The 17,369-nt window shown below is 41.9% G+C and overlaps 1 protein-coding gene across 6 annotated transcripts in view; it reads left to right on the forward strand.

The window, feature by feature from the left end:
- The window catches only part of LRP2 (LDL receptor related protein 2), a 302,615-nt gene that overhangs the window by 94,509 nt on the left and 190,737 nt on the right, over positions 1-17,369 (forward strand). The gene's annotated exons all lie outside the window — the stretch shown is intronic.

Here is a 17,369-nt window from a genome sequence, read left to right on the forward strand (position 1 = left end):
TCTATGTTCCTGCTCTACGATCTGCTGGAAGGTTCCATCCCTGAGGTCACCTCTTCCCTCAAAATGGCTGCCACAGCCATAGCCACTGCTTCTCCATGCTAGGTGTTAGGAAGGGAGGGGGAAAAAGAAAGGTGTGCCTTCTGTCTTCTGAGGACATTTTCCATTCAGCACTACTGCTTACCTTTGATATCAGATCGAGGCTTAGCTCCACGACCATAATTATCCAGAGTTTGGGAAGTGGAGCTCTTTAGCTGAGCATGTTGTTCGTTTGAGTAACATTGGGATTCTGCTACTGAGAAGGAAAGAGGAAATGAATATTGCAGTACACTAGAGATGGTCAGGTGACACTGGGCATCTGTTCAGCTTTGAGTACCACATTTTGGGAGTGACTTGAAAATTTGAGCTGAGTTCAGAGGATAGAAAACAAGGCTGTTGAAAGTATAAGAGGGGCTGGCACTGTGGCATAGAAGGTGAAGCCTCTGTCTTTAGTGCTGGCATCCCATTTGGGCATCAGTTCGACTCCTGGCTGCTCCATTTCCATTCCAGCTCTCTGCTATGGCCTGGGAGAGCAGAAGGTGGCCCAAGTCTTTGGGTCCCTGCACCCCTGTGGGAGACCTGGAAGAAGCTCCTGGCTCTTGGCTTCGGCCTGACCCAGTCCTGGCTGTTGCAGCCATTTGGGGAGTGAACCAGAGGATGGAAGATTCTTTCTTTCTCTCTCTCTCCTTCTTTGTATCTCTCCTGGTACAAGAAACTATGTTATGGGCTGGTGCCACGGCTCAATAGGCTAATCCTTCGCCTGCGGCGTCGGCACACCGGGTTCTAGTCCCAGTCGGGGTGCCGGATTCTGTCCCGGTTGCCCCTCTTCCAGGCCAGCTCTCTGCTATGGCCTGGGAGTGCAGTGGAGGATGGCCTAAGTCCTTGGGCCCTGCACCCGCATGGGAGACCAGGAGAAGCACCTGGCTGCTGGCTTCGGATCAGCGCGATGTGCCGGCCGCAGCGCGATGTGCTGGCCGCAGCGCGCCGGCCGCGGTGGCCATTGGAGGGTGAACCAACGGCAAAGAGGAAGACCTTTCTCTCTGTCTCTCTCTCTCACTATCCACTCTGCCTGTCAAAAAAAGAAAAAAAAAGAAAAAGAAAAAGAAAAAAAGAAACTATGTTATAGGAGGAATGATGGGAAAATCAGGGCCGTTTCTCTTCGGAGAACAGAGAATAAGGGAAAGAAGGGCCGAGTCACTCTTCAGATACTCAGGAATCTATCCTAGGAAAGAAGGATAAAACTTACTGTGAATGCCTCCAAGAGGAAGAAAATTGTGGGCACCTAGAATGCCCCAGAAGAATGCTGGAATTCAATGTCAAGTCCTCTTGTAACCTTTGACTCTACATAGTGAGGTACACGTAGATACTTCCATGAGTCTGTGATTTTGAGGTTAGAAATACTGCTTGTTCTCTGGTGTCTTCTAATAAGGATCCCCTTGAGTCAGGGTTGCTGTGGTGGTGATACCATGAAGCAGTTTACGCTTTGGACATCTCAGGACTCCTGCTTTTGTGAGATGTGGTCCCTGTTTCCTCTGTGCTTGGCTCTTTTCAAAATGTCATTAAAATCAGGGTTTAGTTGTCCCAGGTTGTGTAATTCAGTGACTCAATAAATATGATCATTATTATCTTTATATTACAGTGTCTGTGTTTAAGTGGCTAGTTGATTCTCTTTAATAATTTTTTTCTTTTTTTTTAATGTTGAGAGTTAGAGAAAGAAAGAGAGAGGGGGCAGAAAACACTCTCATCTGCCAGTTCACTGCTCAGATGCTTACAAGTTCCCTGTCTAGGTCAGGCTGAAGCCAGAGCCAGGAACACAGTCCAGGCTTCCCATGGGTGGCTGGGACCCAACTGCTTGAGCCATCATCACCTGCTGTATCTCAGGATTGATGGGAAGCTGGAATGGAGTGGAGTTGGGACTTGAACCTAGGCACTCCAATATGGAGTGTGGGCATTCCAATCCATATTGTAACTAGCAAAGCAAATGTTCACCATTTCCTCAGCCTTAGGAGTTCATATCAAGTCCATTCCTTGATCAGCAAGTCTTGTAGCATGCACATGTACATATACGTGAACATATTCCAGGCTGGGTGGAAGTGGTGAGCCTAGTGTTTCCAGTGAAAGGAAGTCCTTGAGTTAGAAACAGCAGAGTGAGGGATTTCTGTTTACGAAAGAACCCATCCTACAAAATTGCAGTGAATCATCGGCATTTGTTAGTTGTTTTTCTTGAGGCCCTTGGAGTCATTTATTGCTTTTGCATATTTCCTGAGGGCCCTTTTCTTCAGCCCAGATTAGTCTAAAACACATTACACTGACCCAGAGATGTCCCCCAGTTGTCCCGGGAAGCCCTTTGACTTGGGTTTTAACTGGCCTGGGCTTTTAGGGGAAAATGCTCTCTCACTGCTGGTGAGGGTTCTGGCATCAGCAAAGATGGTCTTACACACCTACCATAATCTATGTGATATGACATTAGGAGCTCTGATAAGATACTTTGCTCCCCCAAAATCTGCTCCATCAAAGCTAGTGCGGAAGGTATTTGGGCATTAGAGAATGCCTAAAATGCCATAGTTAGAGAAAATTCATTCCTTTGAAGTCTCCCTATTTTCTGCTGAAATTGCAGACATCCATGGAAAGCTTTAAAAAATCACTTAAACCTTCCCGTGAATAAGTTCGCTTGAGAGCAGATTTTGGGGGTCAGGGTCAAGAGCCTTGAGAACTCCGGCTGTGTTACGAGGATCCAAGAGAGAGAGAAAGAAAGGATTTCTAGACAGCTGTGGTGGAATGAAGCAGAGGTGGGACTGTCTAACTAGATAAGGCTCTAATCGCCTCATTCCTGGACTATCAGAAGAGCCTTTTAAGTTTAAGTTGCTTTTCCCTCTTTGGAACTATACCCACCAAACTTAGTGAAGTGTTGAGTGCTCGTAGTAAACAGAGTGAACACACCCTTGTCAGGGAAGAGCTGAGAATTTGGTTTCTGGAAGGGGATGGCTTAGCTGTATTGGCCTGCTTGAGGAGAGCAGATTGTGGGCAAGAGGACTTGTTCTCTGACAATTGTTACTCTGCCTCCTGAAGACCATGCAGATAAATGGTCTGCCTCAGCTTTGGTACATGGGTGTTGGATTGGATAGAATTGGGTTTGGAGTGTTTGCTCTGGGCAGTGGAGTATATTTAGAAGGGTGGTGAGGTCTCTGTTTCATTTCCAGGGGTGAGGTGGTGACAATGGAATATTTCATTCTTCTTTTTGGAGGCGTTGGATGTCTACGTTTATGGAAATCTATTTTTATTGATAATAAATATAATTTTCCCTTGAATGTACTGTAAAAATGTTACCACATATTTTAGTCAAACATATTTGTATTTGTTATATTTTCCCAAGATATAAGAGGAAATTTAGAGGACAAGGATGATGAATATTTTTAACGCTTTCAGAAAGAATTTGAAGTTTCATTTTTTTCTAATCTAGGACCTGGAGAATCCCTGAACTTTCTAAATACAAAGCTTTCTAAATACAATTGAAGCTTGGCTTCAATTGATTCAAATCCTGAATTGCTTTGTGCACTCAGTTCTATGCCTTGTGTTGAAGTGTGAGCTGAGGTCAACAGGAATCCTTTTATTACTTAGAAAGATCGCCTTGGCCAAGTTTAATGTGCAGTATAATGATTTAAAGCTCATTCTGAGCAAACCTTTCTAATTATCTTTTTTTTCAATGTTGAAATTATAAACTTAAAATGTAGAGGATCAGGCCGGCGCCGCGGCTCACTAGGCTAATCCTCCGCCTAGCGGCGCCGGCACACCGGGTTCTAGTCCCGGTTGGGGCACCGGGTTCTGTCCCAGTTGCCCCTCTTGCAGGCCAGCTCTCTACTGTGGCCAGGGAGTGCAGTGGAGGATGGCCCAGGTGCTTGGGCCCTGCACCCCATGGGAGACCAGGAAAAGCACCTGGCTCCTGGCTCCTGCCATCGGATCAGCGCGGTGCGCCGGCCGCAGCGCGCTGGCCGCGGTGGCCATTGGAGGGTGAACCAACGGCAAAGGAAGACCTTTCTCTCTGTCTCTCTCTCTCTCACTGTCCACTCTGCCTGTCAAAAAAAAAAAAAAAAATGTAGAGGATCACCTGAGATAGAGTGATTTAAAATGGACAAAATCATAAAAATGCTCACTGTAGGATATTAGAAAATGCTTAATAAGGAAATAAGGAAATCGATGATAGGCTTGGTTTTGGCTCAAGCCCAACATGTTTTCTAGCATAAATCTTGAATTTTTTTTTCAGTCTGCTCTTGACTCAAGACGAGGCCAGTAAATACTTAGGGGCAGGATGTCAGGCAACCACTAACATCCTTGTCCTCAGTGCTCAGCCTCCTGACAAACAAGTTGACTCAGGATAGTGGAACAACTCTCAGTTGGGTGAGGTGTGGGAGTACCCAGAGGGATGTCTGTGCTTCAGGTACTGTGCTGGCAGTATATAGAGACCTCTTTAATCTTCACTGTGACCTGATGTTGCAAATCAAAAGTTTGTAAGAAAGCTGCACATCAGTCTAAGTGCACATTCATCGAGCTAGTTCAATTAAGCAACACATGTTGAGTGAAAGTTTGATGGTGAATAAGACAAACAGTTCACATCCTCATGAATTTAGAGTTTGGAATGATCTGGGGACAGAGTTGGTGCTTATTACACTGAAAACAACCAAAAGATGTTTCTTGGTTCTTAGGCTGATATATATTTTTTCATTTTATCCTGTATTAAAAATATGTGTAAGTTACAATAATGTATTATATACTATATAAAGAAATGGAGGAATAGAACTGATAGATTCCAAGCCTTGAGGAAGGGAGAGGAGGTGGGGATGCTGATAAACTGGTGAGTTCAGTATGTGTGTCTTGAGATACTGCCCTGTAGGGGCTGCCGTTGTGGTGCAGTGGGTTACGCTGTCACTTGTGATGCCAGCATCTCATACTGGAGTGCCATTGAGTGCTATTCCACTTCCTGTTCAGCTCTTTTGCACCTGGGGAGCAGCAGATGATGGCCCAAGTACTTGGGAGACCTGGATGGGGTTCCTGATGCTGGTTTCAGCCTGGTCTAGCCCTGGCTGTGACAGCCATGTAGGAAGTGAATTTGAATTTGTGGATGGAAAACCACTCTTGTCTCTCTCCTCTGTGTCCATCTCGTTCTCTGTTGCTCTGCCATTTAAATAAATAAATAAATAAATCCTTGTTTTTTTTTTTTTAAAGTAATATTGCACTGTGTCCCACAAAGGTATACACATGTTTTGTGTTAATTAGTAATTTTAAAAAGCAAAATAAAGAAAACATAATAAATAAAAAATCTGAAGTTCTTACAGAACTCAATTTCAATTTTATTTAATTATTACAATGCCTAAGGGCACATCCTCTGAGTATCATTCATTGATTGGACAATTCAAGACTGCAGCTATAGTTAACCTATTTTCAGAATTAAGATGGTCACTGAAAACTTTATTTTTGGCCAAATCCCCTATTTCAGTATATTTTCTTTGATTGTCTTTTAAAAAAGTATAATATAAAATTTCAGTAAGCAAATGGTTTTAATTATTTGTGTACCAGCTATTAGAGATTTTATTGCATGTACTTTCTGGTATCATTTCTTATGAAACTTTTCTTTTTCCTAGCACCAACATTCTTTTTTTTTTTAACTTTTATTTAATGAATATAAATTTCCAAAGTACGGCTTATGGATTACAATGGCTTCCCCCCCATAACGTCCCTCCCACCCGCAACCCTCCCCTCCATTTTAATGCATGGTTAGAAATTTATAATCGTGGCAGGAAATTTTTATATAATTGCTCATGATATTTAAGATGCAGATTATTTAAAGTCTTAGGAAGTACATGCTTTCTTTTCCCCTGCTTCTGATAAATCATTGCAGATAAACTTGTAATTTCATTTAAGCATATTGGGACATTATAAATTTGTGATATGTGGGCAGACACCTGAATAGCACTTCATTACACATGAGTGTCAGTTGGTGACAAAATAATGATGTTGATTCTGTGTCAACAAGTTATTGGGCTGCTTCAAGTCATCACTGTCCCATTATAACACAAAGTGAAGACATTTATAGAGACTGCAAGTGATTTGGAGGCCTATAAATGCTATTTGAGCCCAGACATAGCAAACAAGGGCCAAAAGACTCCTGGTGTGACAGATAACCTGCTGGTAAGGCATGTTCTGAGATTCTGTTTTGTAATCTGTTAAGATTAACATACTCAGGAAGCCATAGGAAAGTAAGTATAATTCTACCATAAGAGCCCTTGCAAATATCATAGGTCCTGTTTTATGGATTCACAAGTCAACAAAATCAGCTTTATATTTGTCTCTGTATAGGGAAATTAAAATTGTGATTATGCTATACTAGCAAATGACTTAAAATAAAAATTACAATTTTGGACTTGTGGAATCAGATGTGATCTTGTAGCTTCTCCTCTCCTTTTTTTTGGGGGGGGAGGAGGGGTTGAAGCATATTCTTCTCTACCTTAAAATACTACTGGATGTAAACACAAGGTTTTGTACAATGTGAGGGCTCCATACTTAATTGAATTATCAGAGAATCACATGAACCTATAAATAGGCTGCTACAAGTTTGTGACTGAATTCTTAGAGTCTTTATGGCCTCTCATTCAGTACAGCTCTGAAGATGATAGTTGAATTGCTGATTAGATTGAAGGAAAGAATGACCCCAAACAGCAAGATCTATTTTAAAAATGTACACTTCATCAAGATCTTTTAATATCTTTAGGAAATCATCATGCATTCTAATGTGCCATCTGTTGTTTGTTTGTTGAGGGTCCTCAGAGGGGCTGTGTTAGGTCCTGGGAATACAGAGGTAATCATTCCTGCCCTGAGCAGCTCATAACTTAGAATAATGCCCTTTTGGTGTCAGAATCACCCTAGGTTCCTGTCACCTTACTATCACCCTTCTTTTGGTCACTTTGTTTCTTCTGTTCTTTGCATTTATCAGGTCATGGTGGGAAAATTTTGAAATTCTGCTCCCAAAATTCTTTCCAAGTCATAACATATTTACCAGAAGGGGGAAAATACAAACAAATTCCACAAAACATCAGCAAAGTCAGTTTTTAAAAAGGAAGTGATGTCATACATTTTTATTAAAAATGTTGACTTCAATTTACTATATGATTAATTATCATGGCTGATTGCCCAAGAAAAGGCTTTTAAAACTCATTGGTGGATTTTTTTTTTTTTGGCATTCTTGGTACATAGTATTTCTTAACAATGTAAGAAAACACTTGGTTGACAGAAGCCATACATGCCCATAACTTACTCATCCAGGCTGAGTCATCCATGTGTGTACATGTCAACTATTCTCATACAAATGCACAATCAATAAAGTTCAGAGTTTCAACAATGCTATATGAACCCCACCATAAGCATCAACATTCCTGATAAAAGTTGCTTATTGATGAGGCATTGGTTATATCAGAATTTATCATCCTTCTATATATCTATTTATCTTGTCTCTGTATTTTGAAAATATACACATTCAGAATGAGAGGTTATTTAGTTCCTACAATGCTATTTGTAATTTATAAACTCATTTATAATCTGGATTTGAGCTGTAGTTCAGTTAGGATGAGCTGCTGTTTTGTACAGAATTGAATGTAAGGTTCAACATGCCACATGTCATCTAAGTCAAGGTTAGGGGGCAAGATGCTCGGTCTCATTAAATTTAGTGTCTGGACGCTGATCATTAACCTTGAGATCTCTCCTTCTGCCTTCTCTCTTTTTGTCCCTGTCTGCTTCTTCTTTCTATTATCATGTCTTTAGAGCTTATTGGTATAAGTATTGTGATAGTCAAGAACTAAATAGCTTGGAGTGAAGGAGGAGAAATACAGCAAAGTGTTTATGATTCATTCCAAAAGATCTATTTAATAGTTATAAGCAACTTAGCATACAACTATAGAGAATTTACATATCCACCAGTTAAGAGTGAGTTTCTGTTCTTGTCACCGTTGCCATAATTTACAGCATCAAGCCATCATTCATTAGACAGCCTGGTGACCCAATACACTTATTAAGATGACCAAAATAATAGTGATGTTTGCAGCTTTAACACATCTGTGTCAGTTTTACTTACGGTTCCACACTTGGTTTAAAGCTCTCTAAATGCTTTGTTTGCTTTGAAACCTGGTCTGTGGCACCACTTAAAAACTATAAGCAAGAAAGCAGCCTTCTGAGAGATGTGTATGGCCATTTATTTCTCATGTATATGGTATTTTTTAGCATTTGAGTCCATGCAACAATTTTCCGGTAACTTTTATTGCTAATCAAGGAACCATGTAAGAGTCCTTTGGGTGGTTTGGATTGGAAATCAGCTCTTCAATGGGGATGATTTATAATTTTGGTGCTGGGTGTATTAAATCATTAAGTGCTGAAGGGCATTTTACTCTTTTCTTCAGTAGTTTGATTCATTGAGTCCTTATTTATCCGGGCAGGCAAACTATCTTAAATATTCTTCTGTTTAGATAGTGTTCTTTTCAACCTCCCATAAGTGTAGCTCTGTTGCCTTTGGAGATGTAAGTAACCAGTTAGTCCCTGGCAGAGGGTGTGAGTTGGGGGAGAGGAAGGTCTCTTTCTGGCATCCATGTGTAGGGGGAGCCCCTGCACCGGAACCACAGTGACTTAGCTGATAGAGAAGGCACTATATCTATCATTCAGGGAAGGTACAGAATGAAACAAATACAGTGTCAGTGTTTTGGTCCTGGCTTGTTGGAAATTTTTTGAGTGCTGAGTGTTCTTGGTAAAAACTTGGAGAATCTTTGATTGTTTGGGGCACTTAGGTCATTGTTCAGCTATATTTTTATTTTTCGTGGCTGTGTGTAGTTGGGATGGGGAGAGGACAGTTGAAGAAATTCTTTTTTGTTGGGATATACTTACACAGACAGGAAAAGGCTGCGGCACAAAGCAAGTACGTTTATGACTTTGTTTTTCCTGGCCACAACTCTTTACATGAATGAAGAACTGCCTGAGAGTTTTACACGCAGGGTTGTTTTTTCCCTCCCCTCGAGGGGGTGAGCCTGTGGGTGCTGTGTGGAGCATTCCAGGGTGAAGCATGCCTCCCTGAAGCTTAGATGTGTTATCACACTTGCAGGGAGTTCATTTCAAGTTGCTGGTGCTAGCAGCAGCAGCACGATATTGCCCAGTTCTGGGTCCCTCATAACGATGGGTGGGCAGCAGTGGGATTGCCGTTTACGAAATTTTATTATCTTTGGAAAGGGAAAATTTATTATAGGAGGTTTCTTACATGATCTCTTTCATGTGGGTTAAGACGTTTTGAGCTCTGAATATCCAAGCCGCTTAGAGGTTCTAAGTTGTTCGCCACTGGGGGTGGTACTGCCACTCTCACAGGGAGCTTGGATGTGCATAGGAGGTTTTTTTTTTTTTTTTTTTGTCACAGTGATGGGGGTGGGCACTCCTGGCATTCCACAGGTGGGGGAGGGATGCTGAACATCCTGCCTTGCCTAGGACAGTTCTGCAAGATGAGTAATTGTCCCATCCTGAATGCCCATAGCGCCCTCCCAGGAACCGCTGAGAAATGTGGCTTTGTTTATAATGCTCCGCAGAGCTGATTGACATCTTGATTGTGGGGGTGGGAGGTGTCCGGTGAAAAAGCAGTGGGACGTAAGAGACTGGAGGTGGAAAGGGAAGAAAAGCAGGTAGCGAGTGTTTGAAAGAAAATAGACTACAGGTAGCTCAGTTTTGAAAGGCGGCAACTTCTGTATCTCCTTTCTCAGAATGGAGAAGCGACGCTAAAGAGTGCATCTGGGGCCGGCGCCGCGGCTCACTAGGCTAATCCTCCGCCTAGCGGCGCCGGCACACCGGGTTCTAGTCCCGGTCGGGGCGCCGGATTCTGTCCCGGTTGCCCCTCTTCCAGGCCAGCTCTCTGCTGTGGCCAGGGAGTGCAGTGGAGGATGGCCCAGGTGCTTGGGCCCTGCACCCCATGGGAGACCAGGAAAAGCACCTGGCTCCTGGCTCCTGCCATCGGATCAGCGCGGTGCGCCGGCCGCAGCGCACCGGCCGCGGCGGCCATTGGAGGGTGAACCAACGGCAAAGGAAGATCTTTCTCTCTGTCTCTCTCTCTCACTGTCCACTCTGCCTGTTTAAAAAAAAAAAAAAAAAAAAGAGTGCATCTGATTACTCTGCTGGCTTATGGTCATTGAAAAGGTGCTTTATTTTAATGACTGTGCAAATGTTTATGTAATCTTTGAGATGGACTGACGGTCTTGACAGCTGAGTTCTGTGGGTTAGATCCTCAGCCGCTTCGGCTTGGAGAGGATGGTGCAGCAGGGCTTTGGGATTTCCTTGGTGGCACCCTATGGAACCTGTCTGGCACGTTGCCAGGCAAGTGGAGCTGCTTTGATTCAGGCCTGGGGCACCCGGAGGGGACCACAAGATGAGCCTCATCTCTGCTAGTAGCCTCCGAGAGAACAACCCAGCAGCCTGCTTCCTTGGCTCGTGCACTGGGACAAGAGCGCCAAGTCCTTCTCAGATCTGTGTGGTAGCTCCATTCACACCTACTCAGAGCAACCTGTCATTCTAACACAAGTCCCGACACAATCGACCACTCCCACTTCCGTTTCATATTGTCCCTTTTTGGCTCGGCAATCAAAGTGCTTTCTCCTCCATCTTGCCCGCCTTGTTGGCACCACTTTCTGAGAAGTTCCTTCTGTTGGGGCCATGGAGATCTGCTCCTTAGACTCTCACCCATGCTGGGCTTCCTCAGGTTGTCTTGACCCTGCCCCCACACACAGCCTGGCCCCTCTTCACCCACCCAAACCCTGCTCATCCATGAAGATCCAGTGCAGGCCTGTTCTTCATGAAGGCTTCTCTGATCACTCCAGCCTGTCGTGTTATTTTATTTTATTCTTTCCAAGTCCCATTGGTTTTTATTGTCCCTGCTGTTTATTTGGGACCAAACTCTCACTGTTATATGGCAGATCTTGGAAGTCAGTCTGTCTAGGTGTGAGTGCCCCTTTTATGACTTACTAATGATGAGATCGGATCAGGCCTCTGTTTCCTCATCTATGAAATGGGGCTATTAGTGCTATCTCATTCTTGAGAGGGTAAGCAAGATAATTCATGGCAAACACCTATAATAATACTGGAAAATTATGAGTGAATGAGAGCTGTCATTTGTTTTGTGAAAAGTGAGGGTAAAAAGAGTAGAGGCTTGGGGCCGGTGCTGTGGCATAGCAGGTAAAGCAGCCACATGGAGTGCTGGCATACCATATGGGTGCCTGTTCTAGTCCCAGAGGCTCCACTTCTGATCCAGCTCTCTGCTATGGCCTGGGAAAGCAGTAGAAGATGGCCCAAGTGCTTGGGCTCCTGCACCGATGTAAGAGACCAGGAGAAGCTCCTGGCTACTGACCCCCAGCTATGGCTGTTGCAGCCATTTGGTATGTGAACCAGCGTTTGAAAGATCTCTCTCCATCTCCATCTCTGTCTCTGGCTCTCTCTCTCTCTAACAGTGCCTTTCAAATAAATAAATAAATCTTATATTCTAAAAAAAAAAAAAAAGAGTGCGGGCTCTGGCATCACACAGGTCCTGTGTCTACATCAGACTCCAGACAGTTTCTACATTTGTGGCCCTAGAGAGAAGTTAGTGAATGGCACTGAAGTGGTTTCCCTTTCTATTAAGTGAGTGTAAGTCTCACTTCACGTAGCTCAAGGAGGATCCGGTGAATATCCATAAATCTTTAAATGTTGTCTGACACATTGTAGGTACTCAGATAGCAGCCTTTGCTGTTGTGGTTAATTATGATATATAAATGACTTTTGTCTCCAATAAAATTAGAAGTTGTACCAAAAAAAGGCCCATATCTTATCTTTCTTTGTTTCTTCTGCAAGTCTGAGAACAGTGTTTTACATGTGGTAGTCATGAATTTATTTGGTGATTATAATGATTCTGATATATTTCTTTGATTTTTTTTAAGTTGCAGTTAAATGATGTATATAGATGATAATGCAATACCTTGAAATGTCATTTTAATCGTTTTCCTCTAAAAAAGCATCAGGGATCTGAAACAACAGTTTGGTAAAAGCAATTGGCTCAGTGGTTTGTTACCAGGATTAAAAAACTTCCAACTACCTAATGATGTGTTCTGAAAACCACACAGCTAAAGTGTTCCACAGAAGGTAGTAAGTAGGTTTTGCTGCGCATGTCTTGTTTCAGTCGGGTTAACTGAATCCTTTTCTATTCCATCTATTGATATTGGGCATTTAGGGTCATCCACATAATCTATTCCCTTTAGTAGTCATGGCGACAGTGTAACATTTTTGGGAATAAACAGGGGGCCCTACATCTACAAAAGGAAACTGGCTTTGTTTGTGTAAGTAAGGTGTGAGAATTGTAACCATCTGTCACCCAATTTATAAATATCGAAAGTATATCTAACAATACCAAGGGAATGTAAATTAAGTACAGAAAAAATGAAGCAAAAACTATGGATGAGTTAATGAATTGCCTTGTACATTCACTTGTTTCTTTGAGTGAAGGTAGGAACATTAAAATATGATTTAGTCATGTGAATTTTCCAAAAGAGCACATGTGTATGAGGGGGGTCTTCAAACAGCTCTTAGAAAATGAACATTATGAGGCCGGTGCCGCGGCTCACTAGGCTAATCCTCCGCCTAGCGGCGCCGGCACACCGGGTTCTAGTCCCGGTTGGGGCGCCGGATTCTGTCCCAGTTGCCCCTCTTCCAGGCCAGCTCTCTGCTGTGGCCAGGGAGTGCAGTGGAGGATGGCCCAAGTGCTTGGGCCCTGCACCCCATGGGAGACCAGGAGAAGCACCTGGCTCCCGGCTGTGGATCAGCGCGGTGTGCTGGCCGCAGCGCGCCGGCTGCAGTGGCCATTGGATGGTGAACCAACGGCAAAGGAAGACCTTTCTCTCTGTCTCTCTCTCTCACTGTCCACTCTGCCTGTCAAAAAAAAAAAAAAAAAAAAAAAAAAGAAAAAAAAAGAAAATGAACATTATGAAAAAATTATGCATGATTTCAAAATTTTTTGAACCAATAGAAAATTCTTTTTAATCCCACTTTTTTTTTCCTTATAAAGATTTATTTATTTATTTGAAAGTTAAGAGTTACACAGAGAGAGAAGGAGAGGCAGAGAGAGAGAGAGAGAGAGAGAGAGAGGTCTTCCATCCGCTGGTTCACTCCCCAAATGGCTGCAATGGCCGGAGCTGCACATATCTGAAGCCAGGAGCCAGGAGCTTCTTCCGGGTCTCCATGTGGCTGCAGGGGCCCAAGGACTTGGGCCATCTTCCACTGCTTTCCCAGGCCATAGCAGAGAGCTGGATTGGAATTGGAACAACGGGGACACGAACTGGCGCCCATATAGAATGCCGGCACCGCAGGCAGCGGCTTTATCCAATATGCCACTTTATCCACTATGCCACGCTGGCTTTAATCCCACTTTTCCGTGAACATTTTGAAGGGCCCTGAGATGAACAGCATGTGTAAAGAGAATCTAAGGGAAATAGGATCTGCCCTTGCAATTAACCTACTCTTAATTTTGGACAATGTTTCATTGACTAGCACTTGTCTTTTCCTTCTAAGAAGAGTATTCACAGAAGGGAAAAGAAATTCTTTAAGGAAAGGGTAGAAGAAAGAAACTGTTATTAATATGATTCAGTGTTTTTCTCTTTTTTTAAGCTTCTGGATATTCCTCTTATTTCAAACTCTCCCAGATTTCATTTTCTTTCTATAGATTTAAGATCATTCCTGCTCTAAAGTCTCGTTCTTCGCTCTGATGGTTTTACATATCCTTGATATATGAGCGTGCTTCAAAAACATGGGAAAATGTATGGAAAGATCAGTTTATTTGGGTGCAAGAAAAATTTTGGAATACATGTATAGCTTTTTAAAATAATATAAATTTGGGCCGGCACCGCGGCTCACTTGGCTAATCCTCTGCCTGTGGCGCCGGCATTCTGGGTTCTAGTCTCAGTTGAGGCGTCGGATTCTGTCCTGGTTGCTCCTCTTCCAGTCCAGCTCTCTGCTGTGGCCCGGGAAGGCAGTGGAGGATGGCCCAGGTGCTTGGGCCCTGCACCCACATGGGAGACCAGGAGGAAGCACTTGGCTCCTTTCTTTGTATTGGCACAGCGCGCCAGTCGTAGCAGCCATTTGTGGGGTGAACCAACGGAAGAAAGACCTTTCTCTCTGTTTCTCTCTCTCACTGTCTAACTCTGCCTGTCAAAAAAAAAAATAATATACATTTTTCATGAACTTTTTCAAGAACCCTCATCTAATTTCATTTTTTGCACCAAAATAAGGCTTATTTTTAATTCCATCTTTCCACAAACTTTTGGAAACCCCTGCATATAAGGATATCAGCAAATAGTTTTACAAAGAGGCAGCTTCATTGCCTGATGAATAGGTATTAGCTCCCAATGTGTGCCCAGCACTGTGCAAGAGGCTAGAACTGTGACAGAAGTGGTGCTCTGAATCCAAATGACTTATTTTCACCTTTGTGTACTGTTACTCTAATGTCTTCTCTGAACATATTTTTAGTCTAACACTTAGACCAGGAAGTTTGGGATATGGCTACTTATGAAGAAAGGATTACTCTTTTTTTTTTTTTTTTAATATTTGCAGGGCTACAAGGTGGGAAAGCAAATTTATCCTTACCTGTGTAATATAAATTTTCACGAAGGAATCACCACACTTTAGACAAAATTCTCTTCACTGGTTTTGATTGTTGGAAATTTTCTGATGTCCATGAACTGTTTAGTGCAATGTTGGTCACCAAGCAGACTACCCTTTCTTCTCCAACCAAACTAGATGATGACTATGGATTCCACACCGGCCCAGTTAGTGTACTGAAATGTTGATAGAGGCTTTGAGGCAAAAAATAATCATTTTCTTACATTCAGTCTTCAATTTAGTGAAGTAAATTTTATTTATTTTTTATTTATTTATTGGTGAATAAGAAGACAATGATATGTGGCGTCAGTGTGCAGAACTGTTAGATTCAAATCCTTGCTTTGCACGTATCTGCTATTGGATCCCGAGCAAGTTACTGAACTGCTTTGTGCCACAGTTTCTTTGTTTGTAAAATGTTCATAGTGATATGTTCCTTATAGACTTGTTATGAGGATGAAGAGTAACCTTTGGAGGACTTGTGGGGAATGGATGCTTATTTAAAACAAAAGTCTCAGAAAATGAAGCACATACAGTTCCAATTGAAATCAGAGACACCTGCAATTGTTATCTGTCCGAATCTAGACTTCTTCATGAGTGATTTCGTTTTGAACAACGCGTATGCCTGTTATAGTAGAATGAATGACAGCCTTCTGACACCAGTGGAGCATTCTGGCTGATTGCTGAATGGCCACCCAGCATGATAAAGTGCCAGTTTGTTTTTTCTGGGGAGAGATTTCCAAACACTAGTCATTTGGGAGCTATAACAGGGATGGAAGTTACTATTGAAAAGGTGAACTTGACAAATGAATTATGGATCTGTTGATAAATTGAATGAATTGGATTTGATAAATTAATTTATATGATGGACTGATTGGGAGAGCAAATGTGAAAACCACTAGCTGTAAAGAACTACTTAATTGCACCGTTTCTCCTTCAGTTTCATTGTTATTTGTGTGATTTCAAATAATTGGCTCTGAAGTGGTTTTTTAAAATTTTTCTTATAAAGTGTTCTAAAAAATGGCTTTTGGTTCTATTCTGTGTTCCTGGTGTGTTTACCTTTGTATTTTAGCAAAAGCAACCAAAGTCCTCAAAGTTTGACTTGAAGAGATAGCGTTAACTATCTATATTTTTGTAGCAGGCAGCATACTGCTGTAAGAATTTTATTCTATATACTTAGTTTATAAATTTTTGTTTTCTTTTTTTTGCCCCACAGCAATATGAAACTTGCTGTAAGTGGACTGTCCTTTATAATTGTTAAAAATTTTCTATCAGAGATTATTAGATACTGAAGGAGACAAATGTACCAAACTTATAAATATATTGCATTGGGTTACTAACAATAGACCTAATTGATAAAAGTGATTTAATATATGTTGTGTTAATAGCTAAACCTCCAAAGCCCCTAATCTCCCATGGAAATATTGCTTTGTAGAACAAAATCCAATGAGAAGTTCTGGGATTCCAGAGTGAATTTGTACATTCCTTAGGGGCATTTTTGCAAGGGAGGTTGTTGTGTTTTAAAGGTAGTTGATAAGAGACCTGCACCACCAACCCCAGACCTGCACCACCAACCACCATCATGCATTAGTCTATAGAAGGTATTTGGGTGTACGTACTCCTGTACCACTCGGTACCACCATTTAGCCAAGGGAAGTTTCTGACCATTTGCAGCATACATTATAAATCAGGATGTCACTACCAGACAATCAGATTTGAACATTCCATGAACAAAGTAGCCTATATTCCCTAGGAATAGATCACTTAACTATGTTTATGTCATGCTGTTGATATGCCTGAATTTACACAAGTCAGGATAACACATTGTTTATTTATTTTAGGAGCAGGTAATTGATCTGTATATTTACCTAATTTTGGGTTAATTAGCCAAAAATTGAAATGAGTAATTTAACATGATTACTTAAATACGGCGGGGGTTGGGAGGGGAACACAATTATTCTTCCAACCCCGAAAATTACCCTTATCCTGTGGGTTTGTGAAAGAGTAATTTTGAGTCTTCTCCAAGTTGGGCTGATGTTGGCTGCTCTCTTTAAAAAACTTTCCTTCTTGGCACAGAGTACTTGGGAAGGACACTGGCCAGATATTTGGGGAAGCTTGGAGGATTTCCAACTGCCAAACGAGTCCCCTGGAGAGAGCCAGGAAAATTGCAGAATGTATCTGTTGAATGAAATGAACTTGTTTAAGTCGTATTCGATTTCTAGCGTTCCTGCCATTCAGGGATGTGGTAACCTTCATTGCCAAATGTGTGCACTTTGGTTGATAGCAGAGATTTTTGGGATTTTGGGTCTTTTTGTTTTTTGAATATTTCAGAATTAAGCTGACAACTTACAAGTTAGATTTTTTAAAAAAATCCAACATGTTAATCTGTGTCTAAAAGCTGCTATATGTGATTTAGTAATAAAAAGCCACTTTGAAGAATATTGAGTGGGAGACTCACTAAAGCACAGCCAAGCAAATGAAAAGTCACTCATGATGTTATCAACCAGAGATAACCACTGTTAACATTCTGGCCTTTTTTTTTTTTCCTTTTCTTTCTTTTTTTTTAAATATGTGACTGTTATAGGTAAAAATTTGCCTCTTATTTTTGCTACATTATAAAAATATCTCAAATACTTTGAAATTCTTCATAA

The sequence above is a fragment of the Oryctolagus cuniculus genome, chromosome 3, assembly GCF_964237555.1.
Source record: "Oryctolagus cuniculus chromosome 3, mOryCun1.1, whole genome shotgun sequence".
Lineage (NCBI taxonomy): Eukaryota > Metazoa > Chordata > Mammalia > Lagomorpha > Leporidae > Oryctolagus > Oryctolagus cuniculus.